We start from the raw sequence: 14275 nt of genomic DNA on the forward strand, positions 1-14275 counted from the left end.
AGAGGCGGCGAGTTTTTTAATAAACATTTTGATAAGCTAATGAAAAAACATAAAATTATACATTTTGCTACAGGAAGTAACCTGAAAGCTAGCGTGGCAGAACGCTACAACCGGACACTGAAAGAAAAAATGTTTAGATATTTCACGGCTATGAATACAAGGAGGTATATAGAAGTACTCCAAGATTTAGTTCATAGCTACAATAACACTTTCCACTCCAGTATAAAAATGAGACCCAATGAGGTCACCCCTGAAAACACTCGGAAGGTGTTTGAGAATTTATACAGCAATATGCTCTTAAAGAAAACAGCCCCAAAATATAAATTCAAAGAAGGGGATATAGTACGTATTTCAAAATACAGAGCTGTGTTTGATAAGATGTATGAGAAATCCTTCACTGATGAATTTTTCTTTGTTAACGAATGCATACCACGCGAACCACCGGTCTATATTTTAAGGGATATAAACAATTCAATCATCCAGGGGACCTTCTATGAGAAGGAGCTACAGAAGGTCAAGATCTCACCCAGCACAACTTTCCAGATAGACCATATCATAGATACAAAAATAAAAAATGGTCGTAAAATGTCACTGGTGCATTGGAAAGGATGGCCTTCGCGTTTTGACTCATGGATAGCTACTAAAGACATAATTAACCTGGAGAAGAAGAAGAAGAAGAAGAGAGGGAGGGAATAACATTTCCAATCGCCATGAAAAGCTAGTAATTTCGCCCAATGACAGTCAGTTGGAGAAGAACTGAACCAGTAGAAGGATGGAGGAACGCAAATCTTTCTATTTGACATTACCGTCAAATGCCTGTCATGACATATTTCCTGAAAATACCAGCTCGGACTATACAATCTCACTTTCGCTGCCAATAGAGTTGAATGCTCCATACGACGTAGCGTTAGCAGAAATTATGTACTGTCACACATGGAATAATATTGTCAGCCTGGAGTGTACTTATGATGTCATCGATCATTCAAAGAAAGATCAACCGCCGATTTATCAGAAAATTAAAACAGGACATTATGACAGCATCCCGCAATTGGCCTCGGAAATGAATTTAATGTTTCAGGATGCTGATTTGGATATACATTTAGTTTATAATCAAATCCTAAAAAAGGTTATTGTGTATGCCAGTGATATCTACTCTTTAAGGTTACAAGCGCCTATGGCATACATGCTGGGATTTCAACCAGATGTCTGGTACAGACTCAAGGCAGAGTTTACACCACCACACCCTTGTGATATATATGCTGGTCAATATTGCTTTTATGTGTATAGCAATATCTGCGAATCCCAACATTGCGGGGAGTATCAAACCCCCCTCTTAAGAATTGTTGAAAAGCAGGGGTCTTATGGTGAACCTGTCATTATATCATACAATAAGCTACACTACATACCTGTGAACAAGACACGGCTGGACACGGTTAAGATTGAAATTAAGAGTGACCTCAATAAGTATATAAGGTTTGCCTATGGTAAAACAATTGTAAAATTACATTTTCGTCCTCAGACTAACTCTATACTCTAAATAAGAAAGGAAGCCAAAATGGATCATCAAAGATTCATTTCCTATTACACAAATCAGGCTGGAGGAGGAGGACTTCCTGGTTTCCAGGGCGTCCCTGTACAGTATGGCCGTGGGATTGGCTCTGTGCTTTCACGGGCTTTTCGATTTATCATGCCTTTTATTAAACGCGGGGCAACAATTGTAAAGCCTCATTTATCCACGGCAGCGAAAGGAATCGCATCAGATGTGGTCTCGGCTGTAACTACCCGTTTGATGAAAGGACCAGAGAGTAAACAGGAAGGATCAGGGCTAACACGGCTATCACGCAGAAAAAGGAAAAGATCTGTGTCTGCTTTAGCCAAAGCAGGTTATAAAAACCCTAAACGGAGAAAGACTGCATCACAGTCTAAGCGCAAGACAGGGCGAAGACCAGGAAAACGACAACGCAGGCTAGGAGAGGATATATTTTAAACAAATAAAGATGTCTTTCCAGAGGACAACCGAGATAACGAAATCAGAGCTTGATATCTTTTTGCCATCCTATACGCAGTTGAGTGTCGATGATACTAATTACATAGAAGTCACACCCCTGAACTCCCTAGCGGATCAGAATGTGTTGGAATTTGTAATACCAGGTGCTGGCGATCGCTATCTCGATTTAGCCTCAACACTGCTCCATCTACGTCTTAAAATTGTTAAAGCTGATGGCAGTGACTTGGCAGATACAGATGGAGTAGGAATTATACAGTATCCTCTTAACACCATGTTTTCGCAAGTGGATGTGAGCCTAAATGATGTGCTTATCAGTTGCAGTAGTGCTACACATCCTTATAGGGCCATGATCGAAACCCTCCTGAATTTCGGTCCTGAAGCATTAAAATCGCAATTTTCAGCCGGCCTATGGTATAAAGATGAAAAAGAATTGGATTCAGTCAATGTGGCAGCGGATGGTCCAAATCCGGGCCTTGTTAGCCGTGCGAAATACTGCCAGGAATCGAAGGAGTTTACCTTAATGGGACCCCTGCACTCGGATATTTTTTTCTCAGAGCGTCTATTGATAAATAATGTCGACGTGAAATTAAAACTTGTGAAAGCTAAGAGCATTTTCACTCTGATGTGTCCTGCTGATAAAACCTACGAACTTAAAATAATGGGAGCCAGTATTTTTGTGAAGAAGGTGGATGTCAGCCCCGCTGTGATGCTAGGGCACAGTGCTGCATTAATGAAATCGAATGCCCTGTATCCTATAAGCCGCGTGGACGTAAAAAATTACACACTCCCCGCCCAGTCAAGAGTTTGTTCTCAAGACAATTTATTTCTAGGAAAGCTTCCTAGATATATTGTCATTGGGCTGGTCGACCACACCGCGTGGGTGGGAAGTCGAAATCGCAACCCTTTCAGGTATAGTAATATATATGTATATACTGTATGTATATAAGCTCATTTTCTTATTTTACCAGATTTTTTTAAAACACGTATAATAACTGATTGCAATTTCTTTTCCAGATTCCAGCACTTCGATTTGGAATATCTGGCTCTAGGAGTGAACGGTCGACATATTTGCAAACCATTTTCGCCTAATTTTGGCGAACACCACACCGCCCGAGAATTTTATAATTTGTTCCTGGGAACAAATAAACATATGAAAAATGAAGGACTCTGCATAAACAGGGAGGATTTTGAACAGGGTTATGCTCTGTTTGTTTTGAATTTGGCACGGGACGGAGAACTAGACCCTGAAGCCATTTCGGCCTCGGTCAATGGTACCTGTCGTTTAGACCTACGGTTCAGAAGGGCGTTGCCAAGCACTGTCACTCTAGTGGTCTATTCGTGCTATGACAGTCTTGTACATGTCAACTCAAGACGAAACGTCCTTTTGGAATATTGAATCATCACATAAAGAGAAGAGAAGAAGAAAGAAGCTAAGCAAGAGATGGATAGCTATCAAATCGAGTCTATATTAAAACCTATCATAGGGCCAGCCTTTGGTGGGGTATACCCGTGCGACTTACTCCCATCTAAAATTGATGAGCGTCCATTGTATCTTGTTGTCAACACTGATCCTCAGGATAAGCCAGGAGAGCATTGGATAGCAATAGTTTTGGAAGCGGAGTCTGGAAAGGCCAGCTTCTTTGACTCATATGGATATCCCCCCAATGCTTCTTTCTATCCCAAGAGCTTTACCACCTTCCTGGCACGTAATGCTCATGAAATAAGATTCAACCGCCGTCAATTGCAAGATGATTTTTCAACCACCTGCGGGGCTCACGTTATATACTATATCAGCCATAGGGCAAAAGGGCTATCGTTCCAAGAGACTATGAGACTCTATTCTGATAATTTGAGAAAAAATGACATGTTGGTGACTAGCTTTGTGAGAAAATTTAGGAAATGTATTAGACGCTTAAACTCTGTTAAAACCTATACTCAGAATGCATGCTCTTTGAAACTATTTAATGAATGTCATGATTGTGTGTGAAATAAATACAAGATACTCTTTTATTCAAATAAAAAAATGTCTTTATTGACAATCATTTCCGCTGTACATGATTATTTATTTTATGGATATAGAGGTATATGTGAGTGATATTATTATTGTTCACTCGGTGAAGTGGAGCCAATTTCTAGGATTAGGAGAAAATGGTGAGGACCATAGCGCGTATGGAGGGTAGTTAGATGTTTCAAAATCAGCATCTCCATCTTCCATAGGTGTAGCACTCGCGCTGGCACGAACAAGGTCAGCTGAATACGGTAGCTGTGTAGATTCTCGCTGGCTCCGATTAACTTTCTTTTTTCTCAGTCTCCTTGTATATGGGGCCGTGGGGTCTGTGACTGTAGGCATCTCTTTCAGATCTTGAATTTGTTTGCGTGCATAGACATTGGATATACTTGTAAGAGGAATATTTAATTCAGAAATGACATGTAGAAATGATTCCCAGCCTGCAGGGAAACTGTGAACACGCGATCTCTGCTGCTGAGATAAAGTCTTCATCAAATCCAAAATATGTGAGCCTTTAATAGGCTGTCCCCTGATAGAGACTTCTCCTGAAGGATTCCATGTCAGTGCCCCATCAGATTCTTGAAGCTTTTGTAAAATATAGGATACATTCTTCTTAGACCTTGCAGGTATTAGTTGTAAGATGTCCTCACTGCTTTCATCTTGTTGGGTTTGATTCTGTTGAGGAACACTCCCATCGCTTACTCCATCTGGAGATGTTTCGCCCCGTTGTGAAGGTAATTTCATTGCTATTTCACGATCATCATGTTCCCCACTTCGAATAAGTGTGAGTAATTTCTGCAGTAGTATATTATAACGTTTTGCTTTTTCATAAACATTGATTCCTGCTTCATTTAGCACAGCCTCCATTTTCCTTTCCAAATCATTTTGCGCTGTGACAGTAATGCTCTCTGATTGAGACTTCTTCTTTGCGATTAATTTGTCCAGCTGCTGCTCCGAGAGCATGAACATTTTGTTGAAACTGGTCATGATTTACGTGCAGCAATTAAACTGGTTATCAGGGGAATAGCCACACCTAAAAGAGCAGATAGGAAACCGCCTTTTTGGGTTATAGCCTTTCGTTTACGCATAACCGATGTTCTCTTGTTTGCAAAAAGCTTAATAAACTTTTTCTGTTTCTGCAGCCTGCTATATTGCTTGGGGTTCAGAGGCACATTCCCCTTCAATATATTTAAGCAAATCTCGCAAAGCGCTAATATCAGATCATCGGGGCAACGCGCCAAAAAACCTTTACGCTCCTGTGGGCGCAGTGTGGGTATTGCTTTTAAAAATGGTAGGTTGCGTTTTAGCCTCTTTGACATTTTTACTTTTTAGGCATGTAAACAACAGGCCACTCAGAGGGAAGTAGTCCGCTTCTCAGTCTAAAACGTTCTGGACATGTGGGTCTTAAATCTATCAAGATATAGGAATGTGGCTCATTTGTGGCATCTTCATAGCACTGTATAAAAAAATCCTTATGGCCAGGGAACATTTGCCGAGCCAGAATGGCGAGTTGGGTCTTGTCCCGTGGAATTTTGAAGATTATATAATATGAGCTATTTAAACCTATTGTTCGCGCATGCCTGCCCTGATTAAAGAGGTTCTGAACCAGATAGATCACAGACAAATTATGGTGATGCCTGTACTGAGTAAATGCCTTGGCTAACTCAGCACTATCCGAACCGGCCTGCATAGCATCATCTAGAATTACAAGATTGTGTTGATTTTTAGGGAAGAGAGCATCATCTGTGAAAGAGTCTGGAATGCCTTCTATAAAAGTTATATCCAACTGTTGCGCGAGTTCATCATACATAGGCTGGTATGACGTATAACACCATACTACGCGATCCGGGATTCTTGAAAATACATGTTCCATGTTTTGTAGAAGTTTCTTCACAAAAAAACTCTTCCCTGAGCCTGAGGGCCCTGCAACAATGCATGAGAAAGGCATTTCGAGCCTTGGATCGAAATTTACTTCATTCATTATACCTAGCCGTCTTACACTAACCCCTCTATCATAGACCGTTTTTACAGAGTGACACCAATGCAGGCTGAGAAGCAAGATTTATTATTAAATCTAGTTTAATGTAAGTAATAACTGTTTGATTGTATTTCAGAGGAACATGCATATAGAACCCTCGGCAGAAAAAAAACAGCCCTCTGAATCAACATTGCATTGCTACAGTATAGGATTTCAGCACCATGGAGAGCACCAGAGCATATGGAGGAGGAGGAGGAGATAAAAAGGAGAGAGAAAAAAAGGATGTTTTCTCCTGCATGTGACTTTATTTTCCAACTGAGTATGATAAAAGACAACTTTATTAACATGGCACATTGAAACACATTTCCAGAAATACATCAAAGATATTTGAAAACAAAAAACTTTTAATCCAAACGTGTTACACTAAGTAGATAATACATCACTTTAATAAACAAGATAACATGTCAGAACATCTACAACAAATCAAAAAATCAAAACCCAATAAAGTCAGTAATGAAAAAACAAACATTAACTGTACAAAGCATCATCATCATCATCATCACCATCATCATGTCATATCAATAACCGAATGGCACTGTCCGCCCATCATTGAGTAGACGCCTCTTGTCAAACACAACCTTGAATTTAATTTCACGATGTCGGTTGTATAGATCAAATGACTTCATATCACGAACAATTTTATTGTATTGGGTAGGAATTGTCTGAGTGCTTTTGCGGTCCGAGATATAACCCTCGACCATTTGCGTGACACTGTCAAAGTTTACACGTGCGCAATTCTCAAAGTTCTGGGTTATACCCTTGCATTTGACAGTGACTTTAGAATTCTTGGTGCTATAGCAATAAGTCTTCGACGCGGCTGAAGCAAAACTTGTTATGTAATCACCAGGATCCAACTCGGATGTGAGCATGCCTAAATAATCTCCGAGTTCGGGTTCATAGGTATATTCAGGTGAGCTTTGATAAATCAACGAGTCCGTGTCCAGATAAAAAACACGGGTGTTTAGCCGAGATAATTCCTTGTAAAGCTGAAGACGCCCCAGAGCGGTAGTAAATGCGGCTAAAAAAATATTTGTGTCACCGGGAGGTAGAACAGCTTTGGAGTTATAGCGCCATTTAACAAGGGCCACTGCGTCATTAATGAAATGGAAGTTTGAAATTTCATAGTTTGATGAAAAGAGAAATCCAAATAATTTTACAGGATCTTTCACTATCGTGGTAGTGAGGAGGTTAGAACGCTGGGCCATTTTTCCCCATAGAGAATTCAACAACAGTTTGGCAATTTGTCTTTTAGCAGGGTTGTGCTCAATTTTGCTAGGGTCTAAACGGATGCCTTGGTTTTCTTCATATTTTTGAATGTATTCTTGTCTGCTTTTTGCATCAGTGGCTGAGCTGGGCCAACCTGAGCTTGTTTGCTTTAGGGCCAAAAAGCACTGGATGTAGTCTTTAAAAAGCTCGTCCGATTGTTCTTTAAAATGCCAAATTTCAAATACCTCAGCAACAGCATACCCTTGAGCAAGAGCCTCCTTGAATTCAGGGGTTACCCAAAGACCAGTAAGCGCTCGTTCTTCATCTGTATGGGCACAGTCAGAGGATTGGTTGTTGTTTTCAGCACAGGTATGGCATAGAGTGAAAACTAGTTTCCCGGCTCTGGTTTTAGTCGGTAGGACAGGGAAAAACAAGCCCCTCGGGGGAAAAACCTTTGCATGGATTAAGCCAAAATACTCTGACACTGGTTTCTCGAAAGGTGGAAACAATTTTTCAGGATGTCCAACCGGGTAGGAAAAACTACTCTGACAAAATGGGTAGAGCGAGGTGAAATCCACATATCGGATTTCCTCACCTGGTTTAGCAGTGTAGCGCAAACACACTGGTGACGTGCGACCCCCATATAAAGCAGCTCGTGGATCTGTAATTGTAGGTTTCACATAACGGGTTAAGAATGCTTTCACTTCAGGGTTATCTTTTTTCATCGCCTCCCATTCGTGCTCCCAGATTACTTCGACTTTGAGACCAAATTCATTTTTCAATCTGTCCAGTTTTTTCAAAGTATTAGAATACCGCTCGTCGAATCTCTCACCTGTTAACGGGAATATGTCATGCGGGTTTGTGCACTGAAGGCAGCCATGATGCCAACAACCATTAAATTCCATAGCTATCCGCTCGCCATCTTTCTCATAATAGCCATCGAGATGGTATGGGCCTATTCGCACCTCGCCCCCCTTTAATGCATGAGTTATCCGTTCACCCCGGCTGTGAGAGAGAAACTCTAACCATTGAATGGATGCGTTTGAGTATGATTTGTACTGGTTCTGATAATGCCGGGGGTCAGGGATTGCTATTGTGTTCTGTTTCAGAAAGTTAGTCTGGTACACAGACATCGCAGCTGATGCAATAGTAACCGCGTCAAACGGATCAACACCGGTTGTGTTAATGAACTCCTCGCGAAACTTTAATGCACCTTCTTTTAGAATTTGAACATCATTAAAGCAGTATTCTTTTAGAACTGCGGAAAAATCAAATGGCACGTCTTTGACATCCTCATACCATGAGAGAAATTTAGCCCTTTCTTTTACAGACATTTGATCGGGTCCATAAAAATGTGCTGCAGGGATCTCGCCAACGTATCCGAATTTAGTCATACTGCTCCAGAGGTGAGGGAAATACCCCTTCTCCTCTGTTTTACATCCAAGGGCTTTCGGGAAATTCCGCAATGCTATCGGAATGAATGAGTATGAATCCAGAAATTTTAAATTAAAATCTGGATCCTGAATCAATACAATTTTACTCCCTGTAGTTATAATGAACGGGTCTAGGTTTTCCTTCACATACGCATTCAGTATAAGGTAGTTATCAAAACCCTTTCCATAGTGTGAGATGAATGTTGTTCCTTTGTTTATTTTTGTTCTGAAATGTTTTAGGAACTTAACAGCACAATCAGGTCCCTCAGCGGTGAATGGCTTGTTGTCACGGGTAGACAGTGCCACGACGTACATGGGTTTATGCACTCCATTAAGGCTTTCTGTTTCAAAGTCAAAAAACACATAATGCTTCTTTTCTATTTCTTCCAATGTTTTTTTTGTTTTACGCTGCATGAAACATTGATGTCTCTCTGCCTCTCCCTCTTCTACTTCTACTGAGAGACTATTGGCAACGGCCTCGCTGATTTTCTTTTTTTCAAGGGGTTGTTTGCAGATGTCACAACATTTAACAAGGCACGTATGAGGTGTAGGGGGGTCTGTCATAGCAACATAGTAGAGCAGATTGCATTTCTGGCATTTTTTATGTAAGTCACAGAGGCTGGCCTTTTTTTCTGCTTTAGGGTGCCATGTTTTTTCTAGATGACGTCGGTGACATGTGTCATTGCGACATTTTCTATGACACCCATCGCATTCTATTAATCGGTACGGGTCCCCACTCTGTTGGCATGAGGAGAAACACACAGAACAAAATCCCTCGCATCTATGGTTCTTCATACAATCATAACCATGATAACAGAAATCGCAGACATATCGCGTTCCCAACAAACCTTTCACGTTGTAAATGCCATAATAGTGGTTATCGTGTAAGAGCATGTAGTAGGTTTTTTCAGCCAGATCTTTTGGTTTAGTTGTCGAGAATGGAATTAAATTTTTTCCTGGGCCTGGTTGGTAGTAAACAACAATTTTGCAATTTAACATGTCTTCAAATAGTCTAATGTGAAGCTCTGTCATTGTCACAGCGGTATTAAGACCCAAACCCACCTGTGTGTGTATAGACTCCCCTTCTTTTATGATCTCTGCCATAGCCTTATCGGGGTTGATGAGCCCTGCTAAGCTGACGGAAAAACATGTGCTGTTTTTATTTGGAATGACAAATAGATGCCGTGCATTTTTTGGGATGGCCTGAGAGGCACCATAAGATGCAAATCGCCTCTTATTATTACCGCTCCCTTGATGGGGTCTGACTATTTGAATAACCAGTTCAAGAGAACTGTCAGACAAAACTTCGCGGTTACTTTGAAAAAGACGATCCAGAAGTTGTTGAAAATTTGTGTTGTCGCTCTCACCATAGCGTATCATCATTGAAACATCATCTTGAAGACTGTTTGCTCGCAATTCTGCTTGGACCACATCGTGTTCGCTGACACCAGCTCTTTGCAAAGCATGTGTCACCTTATCTTGTAACTCATTTGTCACAATGTCATAAAATTGGGCAAAATCTGCAACATTGCCTGGTTGAGGAAAATTGAGAAATTGCCTGATCTCTGTGTTGCGAAAAATATCTCTCTGTACGACTTGCATGTTTCCCCCGTGCTGTTCGAGGAGACCATCAATTAAATCAAAAACATTGCTCTGTATAACAGGCCCCTGAGTGCGACCCCCTGCTTGTATGCCAGCAGGATCGATTCCAGGGCTATCCTCCTCGTGGATTACATTTAGACCTAAATTGCTCTCTACAGCCTGTTGAGCGTTATCTGGCGTTGTATTTAAAGCAGCGACCATGTCCAGTAAGGTGGTGGATATAGAGGGTTCAACACGCCTAGACCTTTCATTTTGAGAATTTTGAGAATTTTGCTCTACATTCGTATCTCCTATTGGTTGTGAACCACTAGATGATGATGGTGATGTGGTGTGATCCATAATTTGTTTACAGTTATTGTTTTTTATCTACAAGCAGGAAATGTATTAGACTGAGGGAATCATTTTTACATGCTGTTGTTGTTGCTGTTGTTGTTGTTGTTGTTGTTGCTGTTTTTAGGAGTCCACTGCAGTTTTTTACAGCAGCGGGCTCTACGCCTACGTCTTATTTCTGAACTAGCACGCCCAAGACGTTTGTTTAGACGCCGAAAATACTTATCTATTAAACTTTCATGGGCCTCAGTGATAGCACGGAAAAAACCTCGAAAAGTATTTTGTACAATTCTTGTCACTTCAGCTCTGGGAATCTGATGTCGATCTATATTAACCTGTGCAAGTTGTTCTTGTGGTCGTTGTTGCTGTTGCGAGGCATGAGGCTGAGTTGGTGGGGCGACAGGGGTCGCCGTTAGCTGGTTTTCTAGCTGTTCGCAGATTGAGAAAACCTCGTCTTCATCAATGTCTGACATCACAGGCCAGTCGTCCTCTTCAACTCTGCTATCATGATGAATCTGCGCCTCGACCACGTGCATGTGTTTTGACAGCTCGGCCGTCCCGTTGATCACACTCACGCGTACTACAGCTGTGAGAGAGAGAGAGAGAGAGAGAGAGAGAGAGAGAGAGGTTTTTAGATTCGAGGGGGCCTTCCTGTGTGTGTGTGTGTGTGTGTGTGTGTGTGTGTGCGTGCGTGCGTGCGTGCGTGCGTGCGTGCGTGCGTGCGTGCGTGCGTGCGTGCGTGCGTGCGTGCGTGCGTGTGCGTGCGTGTCTCTGTATAACTCCAATCAACCATGCCTCATTAGAATAACAATAACTACCTCGGTCAGGGCTGGATGAATCCACACACTCAGAGGGGGGTCTTGGGGAGAGTGTTAGGTCTATTATCTCCAGATCTGCACACACAGACAGACAGACATAGAGAGAGAGAGAGAGAGAGAGAGAGAGAGAGAGAGAGAGAGAGAGAGAGAGAGCCTATGTGAGATTACTACAAATACACAGTGCAATAATACCGCTTAGGGAGTCTTACTGGTTTCAATACTTTCCAAATCCAAGAACATAGAAATGGATTGCTTTTCAATAAATCACATATAAATCATACCTTCAGATCCTCCTGCTATTATGAACTCCTCAGAACCATTAGCTCCACGGTTGTCATCTGGTGGGGGTGTGGGGAAAAGATCGCCGCTAAGGCACTCTTGAAACGTGCGGTTTTGGCTTGGGCTGAGCGAGGCCTCACCCGTCTCAAGTCGCTGAATTGCGTCTTCAATGACAGGATTCACAACTGGCCTCCTAGAAAAACAACATTGATCCTTGAACATTGGATATACACAACATTTAACTATAACTCTAAATGCAACTAGATAATAACACACTTGATAGAATGTAATAATAATAATAATAATAATATCACATACTCACAATGAAGAAGAAAACTCATGATGAAGTCAAGTTGAAAGGCTGGTGTCCAACTTCAGAAATTTCACTCACTGTGTCAGAATGTGACAGTCGTTCAGCACGTACCCTGATTTATACCATGCCATCACAATTGCACTATACGTCATAAAGCCGCTAAAGAATACCCCACAAAACTTAGAACAATAAGAGGCATCGTCAGGTTATTGATCAGCCTATATGCCAGATGGCACCCTAACAAAACGATCTACCGCATGAATGGATGAACCTCTGAATGGAATTATGAATGAATCAAGGTAGGCCTCTCTCTTTTTTTGTTTTTTTGTTTCTACATTCCCCTGCCCTCCGCAGATCAGATCAGCACCACTGGGTCAACCTTATGATGAGGGAGGAACAAAAAAGACCCCGCCAAAACTTAGAACAACAAGTGGCATTCTTGGGTTATTGAACAGCCTATATGCCAGATGGCACCGTAACAAAACAATTTACCACATGAATGAATGAACCTCAGAATGGAATTATTATAACACTGTTTTCCCGGCAGAAGTGATAGAGAGAGAGAGAGAGAGAGAGAGAGAGAGGGGGGCAGAACCCTTGCGGCCTTCCCCGCATTCCCCACATTCCTCCGCCTCTCCATAACCCATGCAGCTGGTATATGACAATAATGACATCGGCTCTCATTCACAGGGCGCACACACAGCGGGAAACAGTGTGCCCCCCGCGGCTGGTAGTCAGGCTCTTTTTGTTTCTCTAAATCCCAGCCCTCCATTGATCCGATCCCCACCACCACTGCGTGGACATCCTTGTGATGAGAGAGGAATAGAAGGCTTGCAATACCTTTCACCATTTCTTCCCGCTCTTTTTTTAAAATTCAAATCTAAGCGCTCTTTTTTCCCGCTTTTTATTTTACCGCTCTTTTTTGAAATTCAAATCTAACCGCCAAAACTACGACTTCCGGTATAACGCGAGGGGCGGGACTTCCGGTCAAAAAGGGGCGGGACTTCCGGTCAAAAAGGGGCGGGGCTTAACCTGTGACGTCATTTGATGGATGGTTGACAGGTTGATGTACCTTTTACTCTCTAAATTAAACATTGGCCAAATTGTCAAATATTAGAGTCAGAAATTGTGAAAATAGCCGATCTACATGCTCACAACACCTCGCGTTGCGAGGCGGCGTGAGCATGTAGATCTGCTATTTTCACAATAGCAGATCTACCTCCTCAACTCTTCTTTGTGCTCGTCAGGGTGCCAGGTCCCCAGTTAAAATATGATTATTTCAGGGGTCACAGCCTAAAAAGGTTGAGAACCACTGGCATACACTACCTGTCTTTTGGCATTGTGCATAGGAGTAAGCGACTTGTTATTGAGCTGAATTATTGTTATATAGTCCTGGAAATTAGGTTAAATATTCTGGAAATGTTTTGGAAATTAATTGGTAAAAATGTGTGGGAACCCTGATACTTACTAGTAAACTTTACCTTTGCCTCTCTATTTGGTTTGTTCCTTTTTCCCTCTGCGCCCTCGAAAATAGGAAATCTTTGCCAGGTCCAGGCTGTGTGGAACTTCTTTCTTTGATCTAACATTGATATCATCTTTGTGTACATTGATTTAATCCCTGCAATGTCACGAAATGTCATTGTGTATTTTATATTGCATTCAGGTATTTTAAAACCTGAATCAGTCACTGAGAAGTTCTTACTGTAGGCCATTGCTTCAGTACCCCCTTTTCTTAGATTACAAAACTATATCTAGCATATTGTTGCTGTCAGGCAGAAACCTAATATTTTACCTTTTTGGTCATTAATGCCCTATGTTATACTACAGTGTCATACAAAAAGTAGCAGATCTACAAGCTCAAAATATATTGCGTTTTTAGCTTGTAGATCTGCTACTTTTGAATCCTGAAAAGTAACCATTTCGGACATGAGGTGTCCACCTGATGCTATGAATTAACGATAACCCACTTTTGAAGAATATATAACATTACAAATAAGAAAAAGGAGTGAAAGACTTGAAATTAGAGCATCCTGACCTGAACACATTTACTCTACCTGGTGTTCATTTTTCACTTGTATGTGCCCCTGTAGTACCTCTTTGTAACCCTAGGTGTACACGTAACACCATTTGAGAATCACTTGGCAACAATCAACAATTTATTATTACACTGTGTTGCAAACACTCAACACTAAAACTGTGTACGTATTACAAGAAAAGAAAAAGTCCAATGTCTTGAATGA

This window comes from Nannobrachium achirus (genome assembly GCF_963921795.1).
Source record: "Nannobrachium achirus genome assembly, chromosome: 10".
In the NCBI taxonomy this organism is placed as follows: Eukaryota; Metazoa; Chordata; class Actinopteri; order Myctophiformes; family Myctophidae; genus Nannobrachium; species Nannobrachium achirus.